The sequence below is a fragment of the Triticum urartu genome, chromosome 5, assembly GCF_003073215.2.
Source record: "Triticum urartu cultivar G1812 chromosome 5, Tu2.1, whole genome shotgun sequence".
NCBI lineage: Eukaryota > Viridiplantae > Streptophyta > Magnoliopsida > Poales > Poaceae > Triticum > Triticum urartu.
Window position 1 is genome coordinate 655,519,041 of NC_053026.1, and position 9,373 is coordinate 655,528,413.

Here is a 9,373-nt window from a genome sequence, read left to right on the forward strand (position 1 = left end):
ATGTTACCTTCGGAAACGATGAGCTCTTCTCCTTCACGGTGGCCTGCCCTGCCGTCGCCCACCTCATCGCGGGGTACGGGGACTTTGCCAGGCTTGGCATCCTCATCCGCTTCCCATCTCCGCCGCCCGTGCTCGGGGCTGCTCCGCCTTCCCCACGGTTGCTCCCACCGCCTTCCGTTGCGGCCCCCTGCCCGACGCCGACAACTGCCCCGGCCACCGCCCGCGCCGCCGCTGGCCCTCCCTCGGGCTTGGCTGACAGTGACAGTATCATTGCTTCGCTACATGCTCTGCAATGTAAGGTACACTGTGTTCGTCCTGGCTTTCCTTTTTGTAAGCTATTACTGCATGATTTTCGCTTAGAAGCCACGCACTCGCCTGTCAACCCATTGCTAAAACCCTCATCACCCACTTGGATAGCCTTGAGCTGCTTCATGCATGTTGTTCCGAATGTTAAGATTGTTAATGATGCCATGGGCCACTTTTTTTCAAACTCAAATGTTTTCACTGTGCATTTCGGAAGTGAGTGCCTCTGCAGTACGTTGGTGACCTCAGAGGACGTCTGCTCCCTGATTATCTCTCGATCTTCCCTCGTGCTGTCACATTTTGAATTGCGCTTGTTCACTGCTAGGAAAAAGGCTAGCAACAGCGCGGGTTTTGTGCTCACTAATAGCGCGGGTAGGCGCGCTACTAATAAGGTGCTACAGTTATTGCTTAGCAGTAACGCGTGCCCGCATGCGCTACTGCTAGGGCAAATAGCTGCAATGTTTGTTTACTCCCGCGCTACTGCTAATGTAACTACTGGCAGCATGTTTTCTCGCCATCGCTACTAGTATTCTTTTTTTTTTTTTTAGTGTATTCATGCGCCATAGGACAAATATTGGTACAATACCAGTTATGAGGTTTACATCATTATGTCCATAACAGTGTGTCAAATGAAGGTAGATTAGGTTCAGGTGGAGGCAATATGTGGTGCATGTCAAAAGTGTACTACTGATCCAAACATGATCTAGTTTGGACTAGTAGTACTTTCGATGTGCATCACATGTTGCCTCCACTTGAATCTAATCCGTTAGCACAAGCTATTTAATCATCATCATAGTCATTAGCACTAACAGTATTTATTTAATCACCACTAACACTAGCTAATAATAATCATAATAGTCATTACCACCAACACTAGCTATTTTTATCATCATAGTGATAGTGTAGCACATCATCATCCTCAAACTCATTTCTAGCTAGCTAATAACTCCTGCTGCTCTCTCTTGGGTAAAATAACATAAAACATGTGTAGCTCTCCTCCTTGATCAAGTTGGAGCATGCAGATGAACCTGTCTCCTAATCGTGGGTAGCGCATCTGTTTGCTGCCCCCTAGTACTTTTTTGCGCTTATCCATCACACATTTGGTCCAGTCTTGCACTATTAAGCATCCGTCGCTAATCTTGAATGCACTAAAGTAATATGTAGGATATCTTGGCCGTAAGCTAATAATACTCATGATACCTTTAGTCTCGATACCATAAGGCACAACATTCATCGGGAGTCCCTGTTGAAGAACATCTATGGTAACATACTTAGCAATGAAGTTTAGCTTCAAAAATAATGTATGAAAAAGATGCACTGAGGACAAATAGTAAAAATCTTACCATCCTTCCTAAATAGATGTGACCGTAGTTCATTACGAACACTATTGGTCGCACGTTTTCAGTACTAAGATTTCTAAATGCAGGAAGAAAATTTGTCTTGACAGTACACTGCAACAGGACCCCACCTATAGCAACGCATTTTTCCATATCTAAAAGTCCATATATGCGTTGCAAGTGTCTTTACCAACGGTTTGGGATGCGTAGCCTTATCCAGTGTTGCTAGCGCATAATGCAACGATTATATTAACGTTGGTAAAAGGGAGCGTTGCAAGAGTACAACACATAAACCCGACTTTTACAACACTCATATATGTTGGTGCTTGATGTATAGGAATCCAAATCTCATTGCTGGCACCAGAGAATTTGCAACCCTATAGGTGTGGGTACATATATAATGTGAATTATTATTATTATTATTATTGTTGTTGTTGTTGTTGTATATACATTATTATTACTTGATATTAAATTAATTCTCCACATAATTGTGACGATTATATGTATATCAAGTGAGGAAAAAAATAGAGAATATACTCACAAGGAACAAATCATATATTGGATAAAATTGTTGGATTACAATAGTGGATATTACAAGAGGAACATCATCCAAATGTGATGCAGAATCTAAATATTTTCTTAACATCGAAACTTAAACTGAAAGCATACATCAACATCACTAAAAGTTGACCGAGGAACATCATCCAACAGGAACAATATCCCTACAACTTAACTAAAACTGGAAGCATCCATCATCAGCATCATGAACTGGAACATCATCATCATTACTGCAGTATACTTGCCACGCACCCATATAATCATCCATATATCTTTTGAATCTACAAAGAAAATAACAAAATGAACTGTTAACACACAATGCATTGACATGATCAAAGTAGTGATAAAGGCAGGATATTAGGCACATACAAAGGTTGAAGGCCAATGCAATCTTTTTTTTTTCTGCATTAGCAAGAGTATTGCAGTTTTTGCAACTCCCTACCAAATTTTCAGTTTTCACAAGTGTCGTATCAACATGCACTGCTCAAAATTCATTTATAATTTCAGCCATCAAGTTTAAATTTAGGATCAGAATTTACAAGTGCAGCAAGAGCAACATCCCTGTTATGATTATGAAAAGATACCAGCATGAGTGTTAGTTGTCATTGATGACTAATCTAGAAGCCACAATATACGACACAGCTTGCAGGACAACATGGCTCAATAAAATTATATGGACAATAGCCTAAGTGCTGATGTGCATTCAAGGGCAATGTGAGTGATAGTACCACTTCTCTTCTCTTCTCCAGTTAGTTAGCAAACAGAACCAAAACGGTTTTAGTCATCCAAAACTGAACCAAAACATTTAGCTCTAGTTGGTTTCAGTCATCCAACGGGAAACAGACAAACCTACAGGTGTTCACCACGCTTTGGAAGTTGGAACAAACCTGCAGCCCCAAAAACTGAAAAGAATTTACATGGTCATCACCAACCCAGAAATCCATTGTTAATTCTGTACTACAGTCAAACTGTTTTTGCGTGAACCAATAGTTTTATTTATTGCTAAATAAATACACTAAAACCTACAACCCCAAATCCTATAAATTTGCATGGACAGTAGCATAGAACCTAGCACGGCTCAATGACCGTGGGCACAACAAGCATTGGCATGGTTGGGGAGGGAGACATTATACCTTTGATGGCATCGTCCATGACTTGATCTACGAACTCAGACTTGCTCCATGGCTCCTATTTAGGCAAATCCTAACACCAGCAGAACAACAATGGCTCCTATTTAGGCACTAGCCCAAACATACTGCACTTGTGATCCCAAGACCATCATCCAAGCGGAAAAACCTACAGTACAAAAAAAATCTGCATATCAGCAAAGAATATTTGAAGATGGATAACATATCATGCCTGTGTATGTATATACACATTCATTCAAAAAAGAAGAAAAGAGTCAGAACATTATTGCAGTTGTGATCCCAAGACCATCATCCAAGCCGAAAAAACTACAGTGTAAAAAAATCTGCATATCAGCAAAGAATATTTGCAGATGGATAACATAGCCTTCCTGTGTATGTTAGAACAAAATCCTATAAATATGCATATTCATTCAGAAAAAAATAAAAGTCAGAACATTATTGTTTCAAGCAAAACACTCATTTTCTCCACAAATGATAAAAGAAACATAATTGTATTATATACACATTCAGTGAAAAAAAGAGTAAGAACATTATTCTTTCAAGCAAAACACTCATTTCTCCACAAAAGAAAAAGAAACAGATTACTATTTTATACATAGGACTCAAGGTAGGCAAATCATTGTAAATACGGACTTCACAAGGAACAAGTGTTAACCGCCACTGCCTACTGTTTCTTGTCCATCCACCTACTTAAGCAGTACTCCCTCCGTAAACTAATATAAGAGCGTTTAGATCACTACTTTAGTGATCTAAATGCTCTGATATTAATTTACAGAAGGAGTACTACATCATCACGATGCTATTAACCGAAGCAACTCTAACAATCTGCTGTCTAGGTATGCTGCATGTTCACTAATGATTATAAATATGGAAGTCAACTTTGCAGGGCACGGCATACAGGTATGGCCGTATGGGAGAAGCTAACATGCTGCATAGAGGGAAAATTTCGGACTCAGCAACATCACATGAAAACACAACGCACAAAATGGAAGGGCCTACACCAAATAGTCAGTTCTGCACCTCTGATTCTCAGCAACTTGAACGCAACTCTAGATACCTGCAGAACAACTGATGCCATCTCAGTCAAACAAAGTTGCAATACTCTCTCACAAAAAAAAACCCAAAACTTTGTATTAACATTAACCTCAATCAACCACTCTGTAAATTATACAGAAAAATCCAGAGAATAACTGGAAAAAACTAACATCACAAACAAAGAACAACAATACAAGAGCAACTAGCAGTAGCCCCACGCTTTACTGAAGGCTTTTACCAGATGCTTTTAAGTAATGCTTTTTATAAGACTTTGCTTTGTAAAATGTAAAACTGGATAATTATTTACTATAAAGGAGAAAATTTTCATGTACAATGAAATAATTCTTGGTCATCAATGAATTTGTTTTCAGTGGCATTGTAGAACTGTAAGTGAAGAGTGCTTCTAGATTTGTCACAGACATCTCAAGCAAGGCAAACAGATCATCCCAGGAAACAAACAATCATGAACGCCAATTTTGTGTGATGCACATCACATCAGTTCAATCTTCTTATGCAAAAACCATAACTGAAACTAAGCAGCTTTAATATTATGCAGGTGCGCTTGAAAAGAGCCGAGGTTAGATATAGGGGGAGAGAGAGAGGATGAAGGCAGGGGAGGGGCTGCACTCACCGGACGAGAGGAGGACGACATAGACACCGGGTCCCGTGTGGGCTTTCGTGGTCGCCAGCGCCGCCTCTATCTGTACCGGAGGGCGCCGCGTTGCGAGGGGACCTTGGGCTGTGCTTCGCGGTGGCAGGATTCACTGGCCGTCGCCTGAGTAGCCGGCGCAGGTGTGCAGCGACGAGCTGCGTGAAGAGAGATATGGGACACGAGAGGGATGGGTGGGTGGGTGATGCGGCAGATCCAGCGGACTCCGAAGCCGCGAGGTGGGAGGAGAGGGAGGGGGACGGCCGGCGGCAAGGTGGGTCGGAGGAGGGAGACGATGCGGTGGTTGGCGGCGGAGAGATGAGGAGAATCGGGTACTCTGTTTCTTGCTGGTCTCTCTCTCCTTTCCTCTGTTTATTTTTTCTCTCTCCTTGCCGATTTTTTCATATATATTGTACCACAACCACAATAGGGTCAGTAGTAGTAAATCTACCACGCATGTGCTGCAATGCCTATATGCGTATCTCTTTGTGTATTTTACAACATATGGTCAAAATGTTGTACAATTTGTGTTTCTTTAGAAGGGGTATTCTTATAGTGGTATCAAGATCCTCAAGCCATGAAACATAATGACTTAGCTCCTTGCAGTTGAGTTCAGCCTCGGGACAGTAGCAGATCCTGTGTACCAAGCCCTGGACATGTTTGCTTGCACCGAAATAAGCTGACAATACAAATTAGTTGTCAACTATTTTTGAATAAACAATATCAAAGACATAAATATGGTTGATAAACTTACATAATGGTATAACTGGAGGCGTCTACACATCGACCCAAATGTCGGTATTACCTTCAATATCATCTTCCGGACGAATATCAAAGGTGATAACCATATCAGGCTCAAATGCATAAGTCTTGCATAGTGCTCGCCATGTTTTGCATCCAAAATAGGTGTAGTCGTCTGAATTGTATAATTTTGTGGAAAATATAACCATGCTCGATCTTCAAGTAAACTTTTTTTACCTCCATAGTATGACTGAAACCTATCTTATCCAATACAAAAAGTCTTACATAGCAGAGGATACGCTAGTACAATAGTAAAAAAATATAAGTTGAAGCAAATGAAGCAGATGTCATGCCTAATTACGAAAAAAGACTTGCCGTTGTGACTTACTGTATCCACTTCGAAGTTCTCATCCAGCTTGATGCTGAAGCGCCTATCATCATCTAGGAAGATTCCGTCGCACAGGCCGCGCTCGTTTTCGTAGTATTTGCAAATACCGAAATCCTTTTCGTCATCAGACATTTCCTATGTTCATAGTTAAAACATTAATTGAAAATCGATCGAAGACAACTATCAGGATACTCAACACACAAATCCGGGGCACTCGATATTTCCTACATATTCTGGCACAAGTCATGCCAAAATTCACGGAAAAATCCGGCATGACCTTTGCTAAAATAGGACATATCGAGCGCCTGAAATTTGCCGGAACGGAAATGAATCAACACTCCGGCAAAACATAGGCCACTCGGCGGTGTAACCTGCAAACATGACCGGCCACTTGGATATTGAGCAACACAAGATATTCATTTTAAAATATCTTACAGGACTCAAATTAGCATGCATTCAATAAGCAAAAGTAAATCATCTCATGCGTCCATACATCGTCGAATATTATCACTAATACATCCCAAATAGTGTTATACATATAACATCACTAATACAACTAAAACCCTAGCACACGACGGGGATCGGCGCGGGCAGTGGACACCCACAGAGAAGGAACCATCACGGGATCATAGCTACAATGAGATCCCTGGAGAACCTGCCAGGTATATGGACCGCATCCTCCTCACTGACACAGTGACGCACCACCTCTGCGGAGTCCTCGAGCTTCTGGTCCGTCACTGGCCCACGCGATCGCCACCAAAGAAGGTTCGGGTCAACGACAGGCTGGCTCCTCACCAACCTGCGCCCCCGGTAGGTAGCGCCTCCCAGTACCACCCCGGCGGAGCCCAGTCCCGGACATGGCCCATCTGGTCAAGCAGGTGCCGTCCTCCACCGACTCGACCACGAGGATGCGGGATAGGCATCGTCCACGTCGATGCGAGAAAAATTGCTTTAACTAAAAAATAGCAACAAGTTCTTCCTAACGAGTTCTATTAATTCAATTAGTTCTTACTAAAAATAAACTTACTATAAATAAAAATAAACTAATACCTAATTAGTACCTAGTTCTTACTAACTAATTAGTACCTAGGAACTACTGCCCTAATTACCATATAAGTAATTAACTAACTAGCACTAAAAATAGCCTAGGGTTCATACTAAGCAGAGAAGAGGGATTGGAAGGGGAAAGTGCTTACAGAGGGCGGGGAGAGAGATGGGGTCGGGGGAGACGGCGGCACCGAGGCGCGGCGAGGCAGGGTCGGGGGAGACGGCGGCGAGGCGGGGTCGGGGGAGACGGCGGCGAGGCGGGGTCGGGGAGGAATAGTAGAGGAGAATTGAGGGAGGAAGCAGGGGAGAGGGAATCAGGCCGCGCGAGGGGTTAGGTGAAAATAGCTTTAACAGTAGCGTGGGGAGGCAAAACGTGCTGCTGCTAAAATCCGTAGTAGTAGCGTTGTTCGTAGAAGGACGCTACTACTATACCTAGCACGTCAGGAACGGTGTGGCAATTATAATAGTAGCGCGTTTTGTTCCTGCCGCGCTACTGCTAAGCGGGTAACAGTAGCGCCGTTCTAACAGACGCGCTACTGCTAAGTAGTAGTAGCGCCTCATTTTAACAAGCGCTACTCGTAACGTTCTATGTATAAGGTTTTTTCTAGTAGTGGTTCGACTCCAAGCTAGCTGCTTCATCCTACATTGACCAGACCAGGGCCTGTCAACCTCCAGCACGAGCCCCTGCTGCTGGCTGCCACGTCCAGTCCATCCTCGAGCCACACCACACCTCCATCTGCCCTACTGGCTCTCGAACCCTTCCCCGTGGCTCAATTACGAGTTGCCACCCACTACCCCCCTCAACCCATCTCCCATCTAATTGCCGGTCCCACCTCCTGTGGATCCGAGCTTGCTGACAACGGCAGGCCAAATCCCATATCAGGCGGCAAAGTATATGCTACTGCTGCGCCACGATCTCTCAATCACACGCGCATGCCCTCTCCGGAAAAGGCTATTCTTAGCCGCTCCCATAGTCCTTCCACTGCCTGCAAAAATTCACTCTCTCCCGAGGCCGACCCATATGCCATTCTTACCCAGGCCCCTACACCTTCACCCACTGTCAAGGGGCCACGTCCCCTCGCTCCGCCTCCCCACCAGCATGTGTTGCTAGCACGCTGATACATCTTCAGAGCAACTTCAACGGGCCGACCCAAACGGACGGCGATTTTGTTCACTTTTTGTTCGTTTGGGTCGGCCGCCCGCCCGGCGTCCGTCCTATTTTTCATATGGGTCGGTAGCGCGCCTAACGCGCCGACCCATATGTGCAGGCGTGGCCGGCTGACCGCCCAATTTTACATTGCATTCAACATATTGTGAAATGAAAATTTAACAAACAAAATAATCCGCCCAAATAAATAGTATAATTTACAGGCCAAATAAAAATAAAAATGTTTCACATAGTTTTGCAAACGAATAGAAAAAGATTCATCTATTGGTTGCCAACATGAGTCCACATATGCTCAACCAAATCATTTTGCAGTTGCACGTGAGTTTCCCAATCACGCATGTCTTCATGAAACTGAGTGAACCGCTCAAATGTTGCCGCTACTCCATGCTCAGGCACAACATTCTCACCCTGAAACTGAAAGCCTTGATCGTACAGATGTTCCGGGCGCTCGTCTTCTACGATCATATTGTGCATGATCACACAAGCAGTCATCACCTCCCATAGTTTCTGCGTGCTCCAAGTATTAGCAGGATACCGAACGATGCCCCATCGAGATTGCAAAACACCAAAGGCATGCTCGACATCCTTTCTAGAACTCTCTTGCTCTTGGGCAAATCTTTTCCTTTTCTCTTCGACAGGGTTGGGTATTGTCTTTACAATAGTGGTCCACTAAGTATAGATACCGTTACCCAAATAGTACCCTTTGTCGTAGTTTTGGCCGTTGACAGTAAAGTTCACCGGTGGGCTGTTGCCTTCGACAAGCCTAGCAAACACCGGCGAGCGCTGAAGCACGTTGATATCATTGTGTGATCCAGCCATGCCAAAAAAAGAGTGCCAGATCCAGAGATCTTGAGACGCCACGAGCTCTAGTATGACAGTGCAAGCCCTGACATGTCCCTTATACTGCCCTTGCCAAGCAGAAGGGCAGTTCTTCCACTCCCAGTGCATGCAGTCTATGCTGCCAAGCATCCCCGGAAAGCCCCTGCTAGCATTCATCGC

The 9,373-nt window shown here is 43.9% G+C and overlaps 1 long non-coding RNA gene across 3 annotated transcripts; it reads right to left on the reverse strand.

Moving 5' to 3' along the window:
* Nucleotides 1-2,183: 2,183 nt before the first annotated feature.
* Nucleotides 2,184-5,401, reverse strand: LOC125506535. Of its 3 annotated transcripts, none has more exons than XR_007282686.1 (4): nt 5,013-5,401; nt 4,367-4,403; nt 3,332-3,494; nt 2,184-2,479 (listed from the first exon to the last, which is right to left on the reverse strand). It is a non-coding gene; the product is annotated as an uncharacterized LOC125506535 (long non-coding RNA). The 3 variants fall into 3 exon arrangements; XR_007282688.1 differs by having other exon boundaries at nt 4,367-4,414; XR_007282687.1 differs by lacking the exon at nt 4,367-4,403.
* Nucleotides 5,402-9,373: the final 3,972 nt, after the last annotated feature.